Source organism: Pleurodeles waltl, chromosome 4_2, assembly GCF_031143425.1.
Source record: "Pleurodeles waltl isolate 20211129_DDA chromosome 4_2, aPleWal1.hap1.20221129, whole genome shotgun sequence".
Taxonomy (NCBI): domain Eukaryota; kingdom Metazoa; phylum Chordata; class Amphibia; order Caudata; family Salamandridae; genus Pleurodeles; species Pleurodeles waltl.
The window spans coordinates 738,734,644-738,755,797 of NC_090443.1; positions in this window are offsets into that span (position 1 = coordinate 738,734,644).

Below are 21,154 nucleotides of genomic sequence, written 5' to 3' on the forward strand. Positions count from 1 at the left end.
GGATGGGGTCCTCCCCGAGTACACGCTACTCTACGGTCCTCCAGACAAGTAGGTAAGTACACTGGGAGCATGCTGTATGGGCAATACCTGTGTGGAGTGGGGTGGATGAAAGATAGGGGGGGGAGAATGAGGCGTGCATGAAACAACGGTGAGTGCATGTGCCACATGGCAAGGGTAAGGATGCGGGCCAATGACTGTGATGGTGCAGTTGGTAATAACTTCTCTTTTTCCCCTGTACAATTCCTGTAGGTCAGCGCCCACCAGAAGAAGGATATTTGGCGTGCCATCGCCAAGAACGTCCGGACCCTGGGGTCTACCACAGACGGAGCACCCACTGCCGGAAAAGATGGGAGGACATTCGCCGCTGGAGCAAGAAGACGGTGGAGGCCCACCTGGGGATGGCCTCCCAACGTGGGAGGGGTGCCCCCGCACCATGACCACCCTGATGTTCAGGATCCTGGCGGTTGCATACCCAGAGTTGGATGGGCGCTTGAGGGCAGCACAGCAGCAACAAGGGGGTGAGTACACTCTCATTCAGCTGATTCAGCGTGCATTATAGGTGTCTGGGTGGGGGAGGTGGGCTGTGGGTTCCCCTAGGCCAGGGCGAGTTTGCTAGTGAAGTCCCCTTTTTCAGGCAGACCCTGCGTCACCCCACCCCACATGGGTACAGTGCCAACTACACCTAGTCAGGCTCCTGTGACATCCATGTGTGCAGAAATCGGCCATACCCTTGTAAGCCATGTCCCAGGGATTGAATAGTGGACCCAAAGTGCGCGGCGTAGTGCAGGGGGCTTCTGTGTCTGTCGTGTCCACCAACGGTAGCGGTATTGCATGCACTCAACATGTCTTTCTTCTGTCCCCCCACCCCCTTTTGTGGTCTCCCTGTACTTGTGTGCATTAGCATCATCAGGCGGTACCAGAGCAGGAGGGAGCTGCATCCCACATGGCCCTGGGGGGCGAGACTACGGACTCCGAATTCACTAGTGGGACAGAGGGTGAGGGGAGCTCCACGGCAGGGACAGGAGCTGAGACTAGCGATACAGACTCCTCCTCTGATGGGAGCTCCCTTGCGGTGGCAGGCCCATCCGTGCCCCCTGCTTCTACAGGCACAGCCGACACCCCCACCTCCAGCACTGCCCTCCCAGCAGCCCCTCAGCCTTTGCCCCGTGCCCGCTCACCCAGGAGGGTGGGCATCACCTTCGCCCCAGGCACCTCAGGCCCTGCCCCTGTCACCCCTGCTGCCCTTAGTGAGGAGGCCATTGACCTCCCCAGGTCCCTTACTGTTGGGCAGTCTACCATTTTGAATGCCATCCAGGGTGTAGAGAGGCAGTTGCAACAAACCAATGCATTCCTGGAGGGCATTCATTCTGGTCAGGCAGCCCTTCAGCGAGCTTTTCAGACTCTGGCCTCAGCACTGATGGCAGCCATTGTCCCTGTCTCTAGCCTCCCCCTTCCAACTTCCTCCACCCAGACCCACACCCCTGTACCTCAGCCTATTCCAAGCACACCATCAAATCAGCATGCACACACCTCAACACACAAAGGAAGCTCAGGCAAACATAAGCACCACACATCCCACAGGCACTCACACAAGCATCAGACACATGCAGACATACCAACATCCACTACCTCCACTGTGTCCCCCTCCTCCGTGCCCCCCTCCCCCTCGTCTCCCTCCTCCCTCCCAGTCTTGTCTCCACTCACACCTGCATGCACTACATCTTCAGCCACTACGTCCCTCACCAGCACACCCACCACCACACCCCGCTCACGTGCAGTCACCACCCCCACTACCATTCACACATCCCCTGTGTCCTCTCCCAGTGTGCCTGTGAGCCCACCGTCCAAGGTACACAAGCGCAGCCACACACCCACCCAACAGCCATCCACCTCACGACAGCCTCCAGCCCATGCGCCTTCACCCAAAGTCACCAAACGTACACCTCCTACGACCACTACCTCTTCCTCCACTCCCAAAACCCCTCCATCTACCCGTCCCAGTGTTCCTAAGAAACTTTTCCTGTCCACCCTTGACCTCTTTCCCTCACCTCCGCCACCCCGTCAGTCAGCCCGTCAGTCTCCTAGGGCCCGACTCTCCAGGTCCCAACCTAGCACCTCAGCCACAACATCGGCAGCACCAGTGGTGCCAGTAGTCACTGGATTCTGGAGTGCACCAGGCAGCAGGGCAGCCAGTGTGGCAAGGAGCCACAGCACGGACAGTCCCCCACCTGTCAAGCATCAAAAGTTGTCCAGTGCCCGGCGGGAGAGGGGGAAGACACCAGTCACCAAAGCCGCTCCCAGGGGTACAGTTAGGATTGTGGAGTCAGCTGCGACACCTTCCAAGGTGGGGAAGGGGCACAAGAAAACCGGCAAGTCTGGGAAGATCGGCATGGCGGAGAAGACCGCCATCAGCCCCGCTGCCCAGGATGCGACCGCCATCAGCCCCACTGCCCCATACAGGACCGCCAGCAGCTGCCCGCTGCCCAGGAGGTGACCGCCAGCAGCCCCGCTGCCCCAGACAGGACCGCCAGCAGCAGCCCCACTGCCCCAGACAGGACCGCCAGCAGCATCCCCGCTGCCCAGGAGGCGACCGCCAGCAGCTCCACTGCCACAGACAGGACCGCCAGCAGCTGAACCGCTGCCAAGGACACCGCCGCCACAAGCACCGCTGCCAAGGACACCGCCGCCACAAGCACCACTGCCAAGGACACCGCCGCCACAAGCACCGCTGCCAAGGACACCGCCGCCACAAGCACCGCAGGACCATGAGCGCCAAAAGCTCTGACGCTACTGAGGCAGGCACGAGCAGGATGAAGCACTCTGGGCACAAAGCCCCCTCCAGAACCAGTGGAGATTCACATCCACTACCTCAGTCCTTGACAGGATGAAGCACTCTGGGCACAAAGCCCCCTCCAGAACCAGTGGAGACTGCTATCCACTACCTCAGTCCTTGGCAGGATGAAGCACTCTGGGCACAAAGCCCCCTCCAGAACCAGTGGAGATTCACATCCACTACCTCAGTCCTTGGCAGGATGAAGCACTCTAGGCACAAAACCCCCTCCAGAACCAGTGGAGATTGTTATCCACTTGAGAGACTGTGGCTTTGCACTCCGCAGGATTGAACAGTGGGCAAACCACCCACTGAAGAGACTTGAGAGACTGTGGCTTTGCACTCCCCAGGATTGAACAGTGGGCAAACAACCCACTGTAGAGACTTGTGAGACTGTGGCTTTGCACTCCCCAGGATGGAACAGTGGGCAAACCACCCACTGTAGAGACTTGAGAGACTGTGGCTTTGCACTCCCCATGATATAGCAGTGGGCAAACCACCCACTGTAGAGACTTAAGAGACTGTGGCTTTGCACTCCCCAGGATTGAACAGTGGGCATGGGGCCCCCTCGTGGATTTTGCGTCGCACACTCAACCGGCTGAGGTGCCCCCCCTTCCCCCCTGAGGTGCCTGTTTTGTTTCTATCTGATGCCCCTGCAGTGTTCTCTCCGTCTTGTTCGGGTATCTTGTGTGGGCCTCGCCCATGCCTTTTAGGCCCAGTGATCCACGGACTATGATGGTGGAATACCTTGGACTTGTGTTCTTGGTGTATTTAATTGTATATAGTATAAATGTATATATTTGTAAATATTTTCGAATCGTTTTTTGAATATATCACAATAATTCGACTCATTTCCTTTTGTCCTTGCATTCTTCCAGGAGGGTTTGGGGGGTGTAACTGTGATATATCATGATTTATTGGTGTGTGTGTTGTTGTGGGTGAGGGTGGGGGTGGGGGTGTTGTGTATTGCGTGCGTGTGTCACTGTTTTTTCCCTCCCTCCTCCCCTGTGTCGTAGGTGCAGTACTCACGTGGTCTTCACCGCTGGCATTCGTTCTCCTGGTAGAGGAGCAGGAAGATAAAGGCTGGAAAAATCTGGAGCTCCGGTTCCATGGCGTCCTGGTTCCTCATGGGGTGTGCAGAGGTGAGTGTTTTCCCTTCGAAGTCCTGTTTCCGTCGTGTTTTTGTTCACGGTGAATCCGCCCCGGAAAAGGTGGCGGATTGGTGGGTTGTAATTCTGTGGGCGGTACATTGTCCTCCGCCTATTGGCGGTGACCCCCAAGCTGTTTGTTTGTACCGCCGTGGCGATCGGAGTGTTAAAGTGGCTGTCTATGTTGGCAGTTTCCGCCACGGTCGTAATTCCATTTTTTTTACCGCCCGCCTGTTGGCGGTCTTAGCACCGCTTTAACACCGACCGCCAGGGCTGTAATGACCACCTTTGTTTCTGACCTCCACAGAGCAAAGGCTTTCACCCTTGGGGGTCAGAAACTCATCAGTTGGTGGCAGGCTGGCTATAAATAGTCAGTGAGCACACTAGCAGTTGGTAGGTTTTCTGGGGGCACTTCTAAAGTGCACTCTGGGTGCACGTAGTAATAAATTCTGTCAGGATCGGAGGCTTCGGATTATGCTTTCTCTCTCTTTACTGCAAAAACTCAGCAGCCAATCATATTTAAACAAAACAAAACCTACATTTCCCAAGAAACCCAGTAGTCTTAGTCTACCAATCACGACATATCCAAGTGTTTATCAGTCTCTAACTCCTTCCTCTTTCTTTGATGCTGCAGCCAAAGAGAGTCATTTGCTTTACAAGCGAGAATTGAGGGGCCACCCCTTGCTTGATGCTGGTTCGCAACCCGACCAGCTTTCTGATCTGGGTCCTTCCCAGGGAGCCTTGAAAAGACCTTTATCCTCTGCTGATATATTGGCTAATATGGCAGCCTCAGTGATGCAAGATCATGGCTACGACGTGTACTCGTCTTGGGACACTTGTGATTCAGGCAGAGAGGCCTCTTCCAAGCCTGAGGGTCTTTCTTCCCCTTCTCCTTCCTCTGGCTCAGACCAAGAACAGGATGACCCCAAGCCAACGGGGAAACATAAGCGTAAAGCCCATACTATTAAGGAGCGCAGCTCTTCTCTCCCCAATCTTTATTTTGACCATGAAAGTATCATTCACCCCAGGTCCTCAGAGAGGCTTCTTTGTGAGGAGGTGGCCCAATATGTACAGGATCACATCCGTAAAGGATTTGACCGCGACGTGCGGAACACTCTACGCTCAGAATGCCCTCGCCCTTCTCTTCTGGGTAAAGTAGCGGAAACCCCAGATCTAGACCCTAACATGGCCACATTCATGCAAAAATTCTCCAAAGACCCCAAAAAAGGGTTAGATCGTGCCTGGAAGAACTGCCATGACAGGCTTCTCGATATTTCTGGTCCCATCACAAAGATCCTCGAGTTAGCCGTCCAGGCTAAGGAATCTGAATCTTCTCTGGATCCTCAGACAATCTTGGAATGGGCCCAACGGGCAATTTGCCTCCTTGGCAACGCGAACTGTGCTATGTCTACTGAGCGTAGGCAGTCTTTCCTTATGAGGATTGACCTTAAGCTAGCAGATCTGGCTCCCAATGACGCGGGTCCTGCAGCCAACGGTCTACTTTTTGGCGCTAAGTTTGTGAAGGACTTAGGCAAATATGTGGCCACCTTCTCAGCCTTGGACAAGGCACAATCCTCAATGAGAAAAATGTTTAACAGAGGCCCTTTTGCCAGGCGCGGACGCTTCCGAGGCCGAGCGTCGGGCAGTGGTTTCAATCAGGCCCCCGGAAACTACAACTAGCAAGGCTATTATTCGAGATCAGGGTTCTACCCTTCCCGAGCCCGTAGAGGTAGAGGATGTGGTTACCGGAACAGAGGGGGCATCGGTTCTGCCGAAAGCTCCTCCACAGGTGAGAATTATTCCATTTTCGGAGGTTTTTCTAGGGGGCAGATTGAGAGACCATGTGGTAGCGTGGGAATGTGTGTCACAGGATCCCTGGATCCTTCAGACTGTACAGGGATACAGGATAGAACTTTATGCCCCTCCTCGTCAAACGAAGTTCCCTCACATTCCACTTTTTCCCAGACAGAAGGTTCTTTCATAGAAACGCGCCATTTGCCGTTCAGACCCTCACCCTCTCGGGTTTGTAAGTTCAATTTTTCTAGTTCAGAAAAAAGGAGGCGGATCGAGATTAGTTCTCAACCTCAAGGAGTTCAATTCCTGAATGGTCTATCGCCACTTCAAGATGGAGGGCATCCATCTACTAAGAGACCTGCTCTCTTAGGAGATTTTTTGGTGAGGTTGGACCTAAAGGATGCTTACCTTACGGTTCCCATATTCGAGCCTCACCGCCGCTTCCTCCAATTCTGTTGGCGAGGGGTTTGGTATGAATTCTCTGTCCTTCCTTTCGGTCTTTCATCCGCCCCTTGGTGTTTCACCAAATTATTAAGACCAGTGGTCCAAATCCTCAGAGAAAGAGGAGTTCGTCTTATTATCTACCTGGACGACATCCTGATTATGGCCCAATCAGAAGAGTTAGTCCTCCTCCACTTGACCTGGACGATCCATCTTCTCCAGGAACTAGGATTCCTCATCAATTTCGACAAGTCAGTGCTAGTTCCTTCCAAGGTTCTAGAATTCTTAGGCTTTCAGGTAGGCTCGATCAAGGCTCAGTTATTATTACCTCTGACAAAGAGGAGAGCGATCAAGAAAGAGTTGAGGAGAGCCCTTGCCTGTCAGACTATATCATTGAAGACCCTGGCTCGCCTTGTGGGACTGTTGGCCTCTTCAATCCAAGCAATATTCCCCGGCCCTCTTCATTATCGGACTTTGCAACGCCTGAAGATTCTTCATCTTCGCAGGGGTTTGTCTTATGAAGAACAGATTGTGCGGTCAGACGAAGCCAGGTCGGAGATCAATTGGTGGCTAGCGCACATGGATGCCTGGAATGGCAGAGCCATTTTTTTGTTGAGCCCAGAAATGATTATAGAATTGGATGCCAGCTGGTGGGGCTGGGGGGCTCGCTGTGGTCCAGTTCAGACAGTGGGCCGATGGTCCCAGGAAGAACTGTCACTTCACATCAATTGCCTAGAACTATTGGAAGGAGCATTTGCTATTCACTCCTTATCTCTGCGACAAGCGAAATGTTGTATTCTTCTTCGGATGGACAACATTTCAGCAGTCCAGTATATCAACTGTCTGGGGGGGACCAGGGGCCAGATGTAGGAAACAGTTTGCGACTTGCAAACGGCAAAAATTGCCGTTTGCGAGTCGCAAACCGGAGTTTCCTATGCAGAAATGCATTTTACGAGTCGGGACCGACTCGCAAAATGCATTTCAGAGTCGCAAATAGGAAGGGGTGTTCCCTTCCTATTTGCGAGTCGGAGTGGTATGCAACTCCATTTGCAAATGGAGTTGCAGTTACCATCCACTTGAAGTGGATGGTAACCCACTCGCAAACGGGAAGGGGTCCCCAGGGGACCCCATCCTCTTTGTGACTGGACCCCATATTATTTTTTCAGGGCAGGTAGTGGTCCAAGGGACCACTACCTGCCCTGAAAAAATTCCGAAACAAAAGGTTTCGTTTTTTTTTTAAAGTGTAGCTCATTTTCCTTTAAGGAAAACGGGCTACACTTGAAAAAAAAAGAAAAAACTGCTTTATTTATAAGCAGTCACGGACATGGAGGTCTGCTGCCTATAGCAGGCCTCCATATCAGTGAGTGCCCATGGTCGCTATGGGGCCGCAATTTGCGACCCACCTCATTAATATTAATGAGGTGGGTCTTTGCGACCCCATAGCGATAGTCGCAATTTGCAATCTTGCTACACCTGGCCCCAGGTCCCATATTTTAGCAGAAATTGCGAAGGAGTTTTGACAGTTCTGTCTTCTCCATCACATATCCGTGACAGCGGAATACATCCCGGGCCATTCCAACCTGATTGCAGACTGGAACTCGCGCTTCCTGAGGGACAGCAACGACTGGAGGCTGAACCCTTCAATATTCCACAAGCTGAATGCTCGTTGGGGCCCTTGCACGATGGATCTTTTTGCCTCAAGGCTCCACAACCAACTGACGTGTTTTTTCAGCTGGAGACCGGACCCTTTGGCGGACGGAACCAATGAGTTTCTCCAGACTTGGGAATCGGGGGTGCATTATGCGTTTCCCCCCTTTATCATGATCCAGAGAGTACTCTCTCAGGTGAGGAGACAGAGAGCGGAATTAGTTTTGGTGACACCCATTTGGAAAACACAGCCCTGGTTTCCAGTGGCGATGGGGTTGTCTTGCGATCCACCTGTGACGATTCCTCAGGACCCTCTTCTGTTGTTAGATACTGTCGGATCCCCTCATCCTCTGATTTGGAGGGGACAGTTAGCCCTCATGGCGTGGAGAATTTCAGGAGACGCTGGCAAGTGCCTGGAGTTTAAAAAACAAACGCAATATTTTTCTTGTCCCAATCCTGGGCACCTTCCACTCACAAGAGATGTCAATCTGCCTGTAAAAGGCGGTTATGATGGAGCAATGAACGAGGTGTTGATCCCGTGCGGTCCTCCATTGTTATTATTGTCAATTTTCTTTCTGATTTAGCTTCTCACGGTTTAGCCTATAGAACCATCAATAACTTTAGATCGGCAATCTCGGCAGGTCATCCCTATATAGAAGGGAAGCCTACGGGTGAGCACCCACTGATTTGTAAGCTTCTTCCGGGAATCCGTATGACTACACCTCCTCAGCCCAAATATTCTTCATTCTGGGATGTCAATATTGTTTTAAAGTTTTTAAAGTCCTGGCCTTGCAACAAGGATCTCTCTCGTAAGCAATTGAAAATTCTTGACGCGATAGCTAGAATATTTTTTATTCATCACTGGAATCAGGGAGGGTTTAATAATACAAGATGTTTGATACCAAACATCCCTAGTTTCAGTGAAGCCATCTTGTAGCTGGGGAACTTGTTGTGACCAGTATGCAGCACATGTACTTAAAATGGCTTCTCTGTTCACTTACTATGTCCAAGAATCAACAAAGACATAGCAGGGGCATTTCTGCTCCTGTGAATATGTCCACACATGTAATATAATGCACCCTGCCTTATGGCTGTGAGGCCTGCTGTAGAGGTGACTTACAAACATTAAAGGCAGTGTCTATGGGACATGGCACACAGGCTGTGTCCCATGTCTTGTTTTCACTTTTGGAAGCACCTTGTCATGCAGACTGCAATGGCAGTCTGCATGAGGTTGGTGTTGGGTCCCTTAGAGTGGCACAGGATATGCTGCAGCTCTTAGGAACCCTCTTTAGTACCTAGGGCCTAGGTACCAGAAGTACTATTTACTAGGAACTTACAGATTGGGGATCAAGTGACCAGGTGTCTTGTTTTGGGGAAGAAACACTAGTGCCCTTGTTAACAGGAAGCCATTACACTTCATTCAAAGTTACATAAAAAAAACAGACAAGAAGTGCGGGAGGAGATACTGCAACCGGAACTCAGCTTTCTTCACACCCCTCCCCACCAGCCAACAGGCCAGGAGACTCACCACAACCTGGGAGAGTTTTCCTAGTCTGTCACACGATGAAGAGTAAGGAAGCAGGCTGGATGGTTGCAGGGTCTACTCTGCTTTACATCCTCCTGTCTAGGTCATTTCTGTTGGGAAGCTGGCCTACCTCAACAGTGTGAGGACACCATTTAAAATGCTCTTTGTCTGCCCTTTCAGTTTCCTCACCCACTCCTTTTTTTGTTTGGGATGAGTGGTGTCAGGTGTAAGGGCCCGCCCCTGCCATTACTTTCACTGCTTCGCGTGTCTGCAGTGCCTTTTTGGTGCCTCCTTTAATTGTTCCCTCATGCTCTAATGCACGTTCTTGACATCGCCCTGGTGGCAGGGTTCATGTGGCTGCGGGGTCAGGACGTTGGTGGACACGCTGTAACTATCATTGTCATGCACTCTGTAGAAACAAAGGGGGTGATTCTGACCGTGGCGGACGGCGGTCGCCGCCCGCCAAGCGGTTCCCGCCGAAAGACCGCTCCGCGGTCAAAAGACCGCGGCGGTCATTCTGGCTTTCCCACTGGGCTGGCGGGCGACCGCCGAAAGTCCGCCCGCCAGCCCAGCGGGAAACACCCTTCCCACGAGGAAGCCGGCTCAGAATGGAGCCGGCGGAGTGGGAAGGTGCGACGGGTGCAGTTGCACCCGTCGCGAATTTCAGTGTCTGCAAAGCAGACACTGAAATTCTTTGTGGGGCCCTCTTACGGGGGCCCCTGCAGTGCCCATGCCATTGGCATGGGCACTGCAGGGGCCCCCAGGGGCCCTACGACACCCCATACCGCCATCCTGTTCCTGGCGGGTGAACCGCCAGGAACAGGATGGCGGTATGGGCTGTCAGAATCCCCATGGCGGCGCAGCTTGGCGGATTCCCATGGGCAGCGGAAAGTCGGCGGTACACCGCCGGCTTTCCGCTTCTGCCCGCGGCTGTACCGCCGCGGTCAGAATGCCCGGCGGAGCACCGTCAGCCTGTTGGCGGTGCTACCGCCAACCTCCGCCATGGCGGTAATTACCGCCAGGGTCAGAATGACCCCCAAAGTTTCATGAGGAAACTACAAATTCCAGCATCTTATGGGCGGCGGCCATCTTGGGATGTGGCAGGCCTATAAATACCAGTCACATCCTAATGAGCGTGCTCACTATTTTGAGGACTTCGACTGAGGAGGATCTGAAGCTTCCTGGTTCTGAACACTCTGTGTTCCTTCAGACACAAAAGTAAACGAGTAAGTCGTACTCGTAGCGGTAAGGTCAATTACTGGTTTCTTTTTCCTTTGTGTATTCAGACGGTACTTATAAAAGGGTACAATTGTATCCACACTTTGTCTTCAGTCGGGAACTTCGACAAAGCAGTGGATGCAGTTGAGAGTTCAGACATTGTGGCATATTTGAAGGCGAAAGGCTAATGCTACAAATCTATGAACATTGTAACAATGACCATTTCTGCTGCCATTTTAGACTTTGTTGCGCATGAGTGAGAACATGCAACATTACGAGAAAGAGACAGCGCGCGTTTAATAATTTCGTTTGTTGGGAGATAATCTTTTGATTTAAAACGCAATACATATGAGTGAGACATATGCCTAGGTTTATAGGATCTTGTGCATGGTATCCCTCTTAGTTGGGAGTCATAACAGACATTCTCTGGTGATATCTAGTGAGTCGTTGTTGATGCATTCCAAATCATCTGTCAATCGCCTGTTAGACAGTGAGATATCATGTTTGCCTAAATTTACCTGCGCCATTCAGAATCAAGACGTTGGGGTCTCTTCTCACGTAAAAGGTCTAATCTTTGTTATTCAGAACTCCTTCCCTGCAGTCCCCCTTCCTAACTTCCCTTCCCCTCACCTGGCGCCTCCAAAACTCAACGCTATAACAGCATTCTGAGTTGGTGATGCTGGGAGGTGGGCCCCTTGTTCAGCGACGTGCAGATCCTGAGGAAAGGGCGCTGTGACAAGTGGGCTGCAAACCCTATCTTAGCCAGGGCAACCCGCAGCTTTAACCTAAGAGGTCACCCACAACTTGAGTAACCCCACCATGACCAACAGGGTCAGGGGTCCTAGCTTGCTATTTGACATGGGGTCAGACTACCTTGCTAAGGACAGTGCAGCTATAAAGGCTAACACCCAGCAGAGGCCACTGACAGCTGTCAGTGCCCAGAACCACACCTTTAGCTCTTCGCTGACAGGTAATGGGGCTAACATACAGGTTTCTTTGGGTTCAGTGTGGCTGTCTGCTGCTTTAGAGTGGGAGGTTACCACATCCTGTAGCAAACACCCTTCTTGAACTCTCCCTTCTGTTGGCTGAGGAGCCACCGTCTCATGCTTAACAGTTGCCTGACTAGTCAGGACTTTTTGTGGGTCAGATTGGACTTCGCCAGTGGCAACTTTGGAGTTCCTCCTTACTGGAGCAGAATATCCTTTGGCTTACTGGACCTTTGGCTAAAATGTGCCCACCTTTTCTACACTTTCTCCTTTTTCTTTTCCTATGGTGCCTACTTGCACTGACTACAGATTCAGCTCCTCCAGAATCCTTGGGAGAGGGTTGGTCCTGGATCAGTTCCTTTTATGGGCTCCAACCAACCTCTGGGAAGTCATTTCCCAGGAAACAGTCAAGGGGGAGGCCTGTACTGACTACCATCCTTCTTAAACTAAACGGCCAGCTATTACTAGGGATACTAAAGCCAGAGGCATATCAGTAACCTCTCCTGGGATAGCCCTTAATATTTTAGGCTCACCTGGGACATACTGGTTTAAGAGTACCAGCCTGTCTTGCACAATGGTATGACTGGCACATGGATCTCTCAGGGCAGTGGATGGGATTCCATTCAGAAGTAGGTGGTGGAAGTATTTGCTTCCTTCTGGAATTTTTAACTCACTTTTGGGTCCCACTCCCAGTTAAAAGCTACAAGGATGTCCTCATCCTCAAAGGCTTTACCCTGGTACCCACTTTTGTTTTGTGAGGTGTCTTGTGGCCCACCATCTTGAACCGATTTTTGGGGGCCTACAGAGGACTGAATTTCTTTGTTTTCTAGAGTTGTCCCTCTTTTTCTCTTGGGGGGGTTCTATGACCCTTTCTTTTGGTCACCCCCTCCATGACTTTTTGTGGACACTCTAGTTTTCACACAGTGATCAGCCAGGTCCACCACGTATAGATGCAATTAGTCAGAAGTACACAGTTAATCAACAGATGTTCTTTCATAATCAAATTATGAAGCCTGTCACAATCATGCACCCGAGTTCCCTTTAACCAACCACCTAGTGTTTTCACTGAAAAGTCCACAAAATCAACCCAGGGCTGAATCAGGGTTTTTTGAGTCTACCTGAATTTGATTCTATATTCTTCAGAGGTGGGTCCAAAGCCCTCATTTAGGGTTCCTTTCATGAGGTCTTAGCACTCAGCATCCGTATCAGTGGCAGGTGTCTATCCTTGCACTCGCCTGAAACCAACTCCCAGAGTAGAGAGCCTCAATATTTTTTGTTGAGTATCCTCATTCTACAAGCCCTCTCAAAGGCTAAGAATCATTTGGCGATATCACTTTCCTCATATTTGGGGACAATCTCTTTGGGGGTTTTATGGTCAAAAGTTAATTCTTTCTCTCTATTTGAAATTTTGCTGCCACCAGAGATAGGCTCTAGACCCATCTCAATTCTTTCTTTTTCTATAACTAAGCTAAGCTTTTTCTTTAGCCTCTAACTCTATTCTCTTAGCTAGTTTTTGGAGATCAGCATCTTCGGTGTCTCCATCCAATGGGGTACTATCTGTAGTACTCCCAGTGGTGTTACTATCAGAGGGAGTGCTGAGGGAATCCTCTTCCCCAATAGGGGTTTCTTTTTCAGTCACTTTCCTATCAGTTTCTGCGAGCAACGTCTGCAGATGGGTTTTGTGGGTTCAGGTCCCATGGCAAGTTTCCATGCTTGGCAGTGGGCCTTAAGTTGGGTAACCTTAAGGTTTTTGTAGAGGCCCAGGTTGAGCTCCTGGGATGGACCTGCCACCTCAGACATGGGGCCTCATTTACAAGGATTTAGCGCCACCGTAGCGTAATTTTTTGCTGATGCTGTGGTGGCGCTAAAATAACTCCAAATTTACAAAGTGAAGCTAGTGGCGTCTCCCGTCACTTTTCCTTGCCTAGTGTCATTTTTAAACAGCAGCGGATCTGTCTGCATCAGATACTGACAATGATATGCAAGGTAGGCGTACTTTCTTTAAAAAATGGAGCTGGGCCACTAGCACTGTATTTACAAGCCTTCTGAAAAATGATGTGCGCCTAGGAAAAGTTGCGCTGACTAGTGTCAACATTTTAACGCCCGGTCAGACCAGGTGTTAAAATGACTCATTGGCTTTGGTACATAAGGAAAACATATATACATGACTCCATCAAGCTCCAGGAAAACAACTCCTGCACCAGCTGGGAACACAAACAAGATGACGACAAGCACTACCATCACCACCACGTCTCCCTTCATCACCACCACATCAACCACAGAGGCAGTGCAAGAGAAGAGAGCGAAGAAATCAGCTGCGGACTCCCATACTTGCCTGCAGGGACGAAGAGGTGCACACATTTTATCATTTGAGGCAGCAGTCCATTGTCCAGCTGCTCCACCTAATTGCAGCGACACTCCAGGCGACAGTTGGCGGGGTGACCAGCCTCCCACCCCAGACATAGCTCCCTGCACATGCTGGCCTCTGGGTCCTGCCAGGCAACTGCAGCACGATTGGGTGGAATGTCACAGCCATCTTATGCCGCCTCCTACCCTCTGTCCTGGATGCCATCATCTGTCTCACTCCCCTCACATCCTCTCCACCAACACCCAGCAACTGCATCTGGAGAGAGAACATACAGCACAAAGGATGTAGGGGCTTATTTACAAGCACTGTGGTGCAGGATGGTGCAGCAAGTGGCGTGCTTTACCAACCTGCACCACTGTGAAAGGGCAGAAATGCAATTTATCACCAAGATACAGGACATTTGTGTCCACTTCCCAATGCGCTGGTGCACACATTGGTGCCATTTGTCAACGCAGGCACCCTATCTTGGAGATAAGTTTCATTTCTGCCCTTTCACAGTGGTGCAGGGTGGCAAAGCACTGCACTTGCTGCACCACCCTGCTCTATGCATCTTGTACCTGAGGCACAGGGAGGGATGAACATGGACAGATGCTGCACTTGACACAGTGAAGGGAGTGCGCTGATGGTTGTGGACTGGGCTGTGCAAATAGTGGGGGGGTGAGTGTGCATTACATGTGTTTGCAGTTTACCCATTAGTGTTCTCCCATGCTACTCTTTTGCATGCATACAGTGTATTTTGACACTGAGACCTTGGTGCCTCCACCTTCTTGTATTTGTTAGTTACCACATTGCGTTCAGCTGCAACTTACCATGTGGTTCTTGTAGACTTTCGTATGCTGCACTGTCCAGTCCCTGAACTCCTGCCACCAACTCCTGAGGGATGATGGCTGCCACCAACTCCTCCAGGTCATCCAGCTGCTCCTGCTGCGTGGGACTTCCACCTCCAGTCTGCAATGCTGCCTTACGGTTGCTGGCCAGTTTCTCCTTTGTTCTGTGCTTGCACTTGTGCCAGCACTTTTTGCAGTCTTCACCTCTGCCACACTGTTGACTTTGTCCACAATGGACTGCCATATGGCCTCTTTCCTCCCTAATGGCAATGTTGAGGTGACAAAGAGCTGGTGTTGGTGCTCTGTCACCTCAGTGATCAAGATATAGTTCTCTTCCTCACTGTACTTGCGCTTCCTCTTCCTCTATCCCATCTCCTCGGAGCCTGTCTGGATATCCTGGGCCTCATTTACAAGAAACTGGCATATAGGAATTGCACACCAGTTTTCTTGCATTAGCCCTGGACCTTTTAACAATTCTTTGGTAGCACGGTATCAATAATAGTGCACTCCATGGAGCGCATTTCTACAGATGCGTCAGTAATTATGACGCATCTGTGGGGTCAAACTGACGCATTGCTGGACTAGCGTCACAAAAATTACTCTCCTCCAGCAACGCGTGGAATGCTCCATGTTAAAAAGCCCTGCGTCAGTTTTACGCCTGCTTTGAGCAGGCGTTACATTTTAGACGCAGTGAAGGCACAGAATGACGCAGTGAAATGCAGTAAATATCACTGCGTTAGTTCTGCATGGCATTTAATGGGAGAACACCCACTGTGCATACATTGTACCTGAGGCAGGTATCATGTAGCATAGGGCTTTACAAACTGGCACAATAGTCCCATTGCACCAGTTTGTAAGTGTGGCGCAGTGTAGAGAACTGCTTGCGTGGCTGCAGCGTCCCAAAAAAGCAATGTAATGGGCTTGTACATATGCCCCCTTGGTTGGTACTGGGGTATTACTGGAATCTCTGCTGTCCTGATTTGGCCATCTCTGCTTTTGCATTGTCTTTTTTTTTTTACTCTGACTCTATTTGCGTCTTTTTTTTTTACACTTTTCTGTCAAAAGTGACACTAGTAGGGCTAGCATCAAAATCCTGGCTGCTAGTCAGGCTAGCTTCACTTTTGTAGTACTACAGTCATTTTTCCTAACGACTCCGCACAATGGCTAGCATTATTTCTTTACACCCGTCTATCTATTCTTAACGCCCAGGTGCACCGTTTTGTAACTACAGTGCACACATAATGGTGAGAACTGACTTACCAGTGCAGTTGTGTGCATTTCTTGTAAATTAGGCCCATTGATTTTAAAATATTTGGGACCGTTTTAGAATCTTAAAAAAAAATCTTAAGCAGTTTTTAAGGCCTAGCTCTCTTTGTAACTTTTTACATTTCTAACAACAAAGACAAGGGGACTTAATCCAGGGTCTAACAGACCACATTAGAAAGTTGGAAAAATTGAAAAATCTGAAAATATTTTTGGTACTAAAGTACAGTGAGAACCAAGGCTTCTGTCTTGATTACCAGTGGAAAGTCCTTGACGGTACGAACAGGCCTTTATTCCACAAGTCACCCCCACAGCTTGCAGATCTCCAGTTCCCATAACTAGTGGTGGATGGAGATCCGACCCCCTTGGCCCAGAAAGCTGTCACTAGGGGGCAATACAAACAATTGGACGCTGGGAGACATGGGCCAGGTGTCTTCACTGGGGCCCTGACCCCAGGTGGGTCCTTGTAGCGCACTCCCAAAGCACTAATGACTCCCCTGGGGTCTCCTCCCAGCAGCCAAGAAAGAAGGAATTCTCTCAGGTCAGGCTGTCCACTGCCTCTGAAGGAATTCACCAGATCTTTCCTGGCCCGAGGCGCGGCTCCGAGTGTCCCTTTTGATGGGGGGTGACCCACGCTCTGTGAAGGGGTCCAACTCGAGCACTCAACCAGCTCCTGAATTGCACCCCCACCAGGAGGGACACGCACTGTGCAAACCCCCGGGAAGGGGGGAAGTAGGTTGGTCAGTAACATTGGGGGAGTGTGAACTTCAGATTTTCCAACAATCAGGTTGGCCTAGAATGTTTAAATACATTATAAGACAAGCAGGGTCCATTAGAAGGGCCTAAGGGGCAGTGGAAAGCAAGAGGAATGTGGGTACAAAGTGAGGAAAAACACAAAATTTTGTGACATTACCAACATTTTCCACAACTTTAAAAACTAAGCCGGAGAGGGAGTGTGTGCGTTTTTGTCTGAATGTATGTAATAAGTCCTGGTGAAATCCGGCAGACATCTCACCATACCCAACTGAAAGCATCTGTACCCAATTATTTATTAGAAAATTCATTTATTAGCGGGGTGTAGCATCCCCCCCCCTCACCTTCACCCCCAGAGCTACGCCCTGCCGAGAGGGCGGCAGCCCAGGGCCTCTAGGCCCGATGGGGCTCTGCTACAGGCAGCGTTCCTCGAGCTCCAGACCGTGGCGTCGCTCCCTCCTTGCACAGAAGAGCTCCCAGCCGACAGCTGTTCTCCTGACCTCTTCAGAGGACTACAAGGTGCAGGGGTTGAAAGACATCCACACTGGTACACAGTATATTTTAAGAGTGCTTGGTCTGGAGAAGCACAAGCTCAGGATTTAAAACGAAATCCTTTTTAAATCCTTTTAGGCTTTACTAATAAGAATTTATTTCTCCTCAAATTAACCCTTTTTAGGAACACTAGGATAATAAAAGACGGGGAAAAAACATAGGCCCAGATTTAAGAGGGCATAGCGCCACCTTGTGCCACATTAGCACAATTTTGTTTACACTAATGTGGCCCAACGAGGCCAAAATCCCTGCACCATATTTACAAAGTGGCGCAATGCCTGTATTGTGCCACTTTGTAACCCCTTGCGCCACATTATGCCTGCGCCAGGCATTCCCCCATGAGGAGGCCAAAAAATGTCGCAAAGAAATCTAAAAGATTTGACATCCAAACTGCAATATCGCCATTTTACCAGATTATACAAAACAAGTGCAGGAACAGCGCAAATCTTTCTTGGCAGCAAACATAAACTAAAGGCCATGGGACTGACTTATATGTAGTTGTATCCTGCCAAATTGAAAGTCATCCACAATGGCAAAGCACACTTATTTGATAAGCCACAGGACGTTTGAGACTGGCTCGAAATCGGGGTCCTGGAGACAAAGGCCAGGTTAGAGAGTTCCGACGATGGAAGAGAACAATGGATAGTCGACCACACAGAGTAACTACAGACACCGGCAGAGAGAACCTGGAACAAAAATCTTTGACTTCTCACAGAATTCAGATAGGAGAGGATCGTGCTATGCATTTGTCACAATCGAGCTACCCGGAGACGGTTGACTTCTCCCCGGAGCGGGCATCCTCGGGAGAGGTCGTCTCACACAGTCTGCACCCCAGCTCAGAGATTGCTCTCAATACAGCGCCACTCAAGAAAGCGCTCCAGGAAGGCTGAGGAGCATTATACCAGAGAGGAAATATTGCTTTTATCTGTTCTACAGCACACCTGCTCGGGAATGAACTTTTTGTCGGCATGCTGAATCAATGAAGTGACCCTCGCTAGGCTTTCTGAAACATATACCATCAAAACGCAAAGACAGTTTGAAATAGCATAATGATCTTATCACATTCTTCACCCCTTTATAGTAATCAGATAGCTGGGTGACCATCGGATAATAGAGATTGGAAGCTGGGGTAGTAGCAAACAGGTCCAGGTTGGACAGGTAGGGGGAGTGTCAACGTCCAGACACAATATTGGGTGGGCTCTGATAGATCCATGTTAATGCTACGGTTGTTCGTCGGAGGGGAGAGGGTCTTGGGGAAGTTGTGGGTTCAGTTTTCTATGTTTAACACATTGGTTCGTTCTGCACAACATGACCGTGTCAGCTCGGGGACACTTAGAATATAAAGCACAATGGTAGTCCGAAACACTTATAAACTTTTCACTTGGAATGTGAGAGGACTAGGCAATGCATAAAATGATATAGGGTGATGTCATTGCTTATGCGCCAGGGGGGTAAGTATAGCTTGCCTTCAGGAGACCCATCTGACGGACACTAAGGTGCAGAAACTGGCCAAAAATGGAGGTGACAGAATTACTATGCTACTTTTTCATCATTCGCCAGGGGGGTGCACATCTGGATAGCCCCGGGGGTTCCCTTTGCTTTGCACTTTATGTAGGCAAATATTGAGTGGAGATACATCCTGCTTAGGGGAACATTGGATGGTCAGCAACTGGAGAAACAAAATTCATACATCCCGAATACAGATGATGCCTCATTCTACCCCACGTTAGCCAGTGAACTGTCTACCAACATGGGGACTGATACTTTTTGGGTGGGGGACTCTAATTGCATTACCGACGGGGACCTGGACAGACACCCCCCTAGACAGGGCACCAAGCCACGAATGACTATGAGCTTGAAAACAACGTCACAACTTGGGGTCAGGGACACACACCCGGCCCTCAGGGAATATACTTGCTACTCGAATACACATGGCACATTCAGTATGCTAGACTGTATATTGCTCACCGAACATATCACCCCCAGGGTACAGAATGTATCCCATCTTACATGATACTTGTCATGCCATGCCCGGTGACGTGTGTTTTAATTGGGTTGTGGCTCCCGACCCCTGCATAGCTGGAGATTCCCATCAGAGATTCTTCAGGATCCTGTGGGTTGAGACACAATTGCACAATCAATAACAGAATACATGGAACATATTTGGATGTCCACACAAAGGCGGGCGACAGAATGGGAGGCATGCAAGACGGTGCTCCAGGGAAGATATGTGGGGCTTACCTGTGGAATGCGGAGAGTGGAGAGCATTACAGGCAGAACTAACTCAGGGAGGATGCCCTGGTGGCATGCCAGCAACGCCCAGTGCGGGGGAGACATAGTCATGGAGAGGAAACTAAGCTTATTAGACAACTGACTGAAACTAGATTTAAACTTGAACGGTACACTTTGAAATCATATCAACAACTCTTACATGGAGAGGGCGACAGATCGGGGAAGCTCCTGGCGTGGATCCTCCGATGGGAGCAACCGTGCTCCTTAGTGCTTCATCTCACAAACCCCCAGGGGGGAGGGGCGAGGACACAGCACGCTATTGTCACAGTCTTCAGGGATCATCTTGAGAGAGTATATGCTAACCTTTGGGACCCAGATCGAGAGAGTTTAATGGAATACCTAACTGGAGCGCTCCTCCCTCGACTGAGTGAGACGGGGGTACAGGCGAGGACTCTGACCTTAAACTCGAAGAGGTTAAAGTCGCTATTCAATATCTCCCAATGGATAAAAGTCCGGGCAGTGATAGCTTTACAGCCGAGCTCTATCAGGCATTTGCAACCGCGCTTGCTTTCAGCTCTTAGAAGTATATAACGAGGCATTAATTGCTAATATATTACCAAACTTGATGTGCGAGGGCCTCATTGCTATGATCCCCAAGCCGAGGGCAGCCTCATCCGATCCAGCGTTTTATTGCCCTATCACTATGATCAACCTGGATGTAAAGATCCTTTTTAAGATACTTTCAACACGGCTTGCCCCCAAGGTGACCCACCTGGTGCATCCTGGCCAATGTGGGTTTATACCAGGATGGAATACGACTATGAATACCCGTAAACTGATGCATGTCCTCCATGAGTTTGAAGATAAGGAGGAGGAACTGACAATGGTCTCGGTAGATGTTGCTAAGGCGTTTGATACCATCAACTGGAATTACCTCCTGGCGGTCCTAGCAACCATGCGTTTTGGGCCACAATTCCAGAGGTGAGACAAAATTCTCTACACAGAACCTTCAGCCAGGGTCAGAATGGGGGGGACACTGCTCTGAAATACTAAAGATACAGAGGGATACACGACAGGGGTGTCCATTGTCAACCTTGCTTTTTGCAATGACTCTGGAGCCATTGGCGCAGTGACTTAGGCGCAACATGGAGGGGTGGAGCTATCCAGGGGGTGGGACACGCCACCTATAGTGACTGTATGTGGATGATTAAAAATCCAACATCTTCGCAAGGGTCGCGGTTATGGAGACCTTATCACATTGGACCAAGCTTCCCGCGTCGAACTCTTTTGGTGGCTAGATCACCTGGAAGCATGGAACGGGAGAGCAATTTTCTCTACAGCACCAGGTCTTGTCTTAGAATCCGATGCAAGTCGGACTGGTTGGGGCGCAAGATGTGGTCAGTTCTCGACTGGAGGAGTATGGTCAAAAGAGGAGTTATCGTTGTACATAAACTGTTTACAGATTCTTGCAGGTTCCTTTGCGATCTGAACTTTTGCCAAAGACAAGGTAAGTTGTTCCATACTCCTTCGAATGGACAACCTATCAGCGGCTCAATATATAAATCATTTA